Source organism: Belonocnema kinseyi, chromosome 9, assembly GCF_010883055.1.
Source record: "Belonocnema kinseyi isolate 2016_QV_RU_SX_M_011 chromosome 9, B_treatae_v1, whole genome shotgun sequence".
NCBI lineage: Eukaryota > Metazoa > Arthropoda > Insecta > Hymenoptera > Cynipidae > Belonocnema > Belonocnema kinseyi.
The window spans coordinates 116,087,818-116,090,452 of NC_046665.1; positions in this window are offsets into that span (position 1 = coordinate 116,087,818).

Consider the following 2,635-nt stretch of genomic DNA (forward strand, 5'->3'; position numbering starts at 1 on the left):
TAGTTTTTTCTAATGTTTTTTTTTAATTGTTAATAACTAAGCAGGTGAAGCAAAGTTTAAGATTTTATAAAAAACTACAACTTTCGAGCACTTATCTAAGAAAAGATAGTTATAAACAGTATTAAATTGTTTTAAGAAAATTTTTTAAAATTTTTATTGATTCTTATGTCACTAAGTGAAAATGGACAGAAAGGTGAAAATTGCCGAAAAACTGCAACTAGAAGACATTGATATGGATGACAATAGTCATAAACAATAATAATTTGTAATCAATTATTTTTGTTAAATATAATTAATTAATGAGTCACGCACAATAAAAAATACACGAACAGTTGGAAATTTCAGATAGAACCACAACATTCTACCAATTAAGCAAAGAGAATATTATTAACAATGATAATAAATTGTTTAAACAATTATATTTGTTTACTGAAATTCATTATTACCTTACTTCAATTGAAAACTGGACAAAAAGCCTAAAATTTCAGAAAAAGAGCATATTTCTAGCACTATTAAAATATAATATTATTAATAATAAAAAAATGTATGAATAATTAATATTCCCGACTCTAATTAATTACTTAATTTAGCCTAATTGAAAATTTGACTAAAAGTGAATTTTTTTCAACTGCAATTTTGTAACATTTTTCTAAGAGAACATTATTAACAATAATAGTAATACGTTTAAACAATAACTCTTCTTAAGGTTGATGAAATATCACATTCCTTAAATTGAAAATTAGACAACAAGTGAAAAATATTTGAAAAAACCGCGTCTTTCTAACTCCATTCTATGAGAAAATGACTAAAAACAATACTAAATTGTTTAAAAACTTTATGTTAACATCTAAATATTAGTATAAAATTGTATTTTATTTCCTAAAAACAATTTGTATTAAAAAACCCGGAAAAAAGTCATAATTAGCGCCAAAAACTCGCAAAACCCATTTTTTTACTTATGGGGGTTTTTTGGGACCCTATAAAACAGACTTATGGTGATGATATTTAAAAAGTGCTGCCCAATTCGTATTTTATGGCTGATTGCGAAGAGAAATGCTGAGTTTTAAATCGACTGAGATAATATTGAGGATTCTGAGAAGGATGTACAAAAACTTTTTTTTTTCTTATGGGGAATATATGTTTAACTTAATGGGGCTTGCGACACCTCTAAATATAATTTAAAAAAAAAATGCATTTAGTTTTGTGTGGATTCGAACAAATTTCTGGGGAGTCCCCATAAAAATGATTTAAACAACTTTCAATGCATTTTTAGACCACCCAGTTGACCACTCTATTATCTTTTAATCAGACATAATACTCCTGTAGTCTAGAATAATCCAGATCTAACCAGAATCACTTTAATTGTGAGGCGATTTTTGCAACTAATTCGCAGTTATCCTAGTTTTCTGGAGTAATCTTTGTGTTCTGAAGTAATCCACTTGTAATGTAAAATAATACAAAAAATGTAATCTCAGCATGTAAAACCAGATGTAATAAATATTAATCCATCTGTAATCCATGAAATTCCACTTGCTGACTGGAGAAATACACGAGTAATCTAGAATAATCCACGTGAAATTTAAATAATTTGATCACTTATACTCTAACTGAAAAAAATTGTTCTTGAATCAAGTAAATGTTACTTTATTGTTTTACTTCATATAGAGATGTATTCAAATGCAGAAGATAGTCCACTTCCAAGAAATCATTTCTGATACACTTTAAGAATATATTTTCTTAATATAAGAATATGAAGAATGGGATCAATAGAATAAGCCTCAACTGAACACTATTTCTCAATGAAAAAAATTTTATTTTCGAAATTATTGTTATATAATCTTCATTTTTCAAATTATTGAAACACGTAATTCTCGTACACTGTTACTTACAAATATAATCGTACGCTTAATCTCTTTGAAAAAACGCACTCCACCAGGATTCGAACCCTACCTAAAACTTCCTTAACTAGTGTCCTAACCGCGCGCTCTACCGACTTCGCTATCGAAGCACTTGAAGTCTCAGTAACAAAATCTCGAATAAGAATTTCAAGGCAGTCTCGTACGAAGTCGTATGGTGAGTCTTAACCATCTTCAAACTAAAAGTTGTGGAACTCAATGTTTCTTTTAAGAAAACATCTTTCTGATGATACTTGAAAATTTTCGAGAGACTTTAATATACCACTTTTTATTTAAAAACATTTTAGAATTGAATTTTATTTATTTCAAAAAGGCTGAATACTTTTGTTTTCTTAATATATTTAAAAATGTTATAAACTATCTAAAATTAATAAACAATATAAGAAAAGTCTCCATAAAATGCGCAGTTTTCAATTCATCTAACTCTTTTATTGTATATAATACTCTCTTACTCAATTTGTAATGAAAAATAAAATTTCTTAAGTAATAATATAAAAAATGTGAAAAAGTGAAGTAAGTTTTACTCATTTAACAAGGTACTTAACACTTGTTGTTTCTAAATATTTAAAACGCTTGAAAACGACCCAAAGGTAATGAATAATTAAAAAAGTTGCATTTACTGAGATTTGAATATGGAATTGCTTTCCTAAAACAACAATTTAAAATATACAAAAAATAATTGAACTTCACTTATTTTACAAAAGGCTCAATAATTTTTT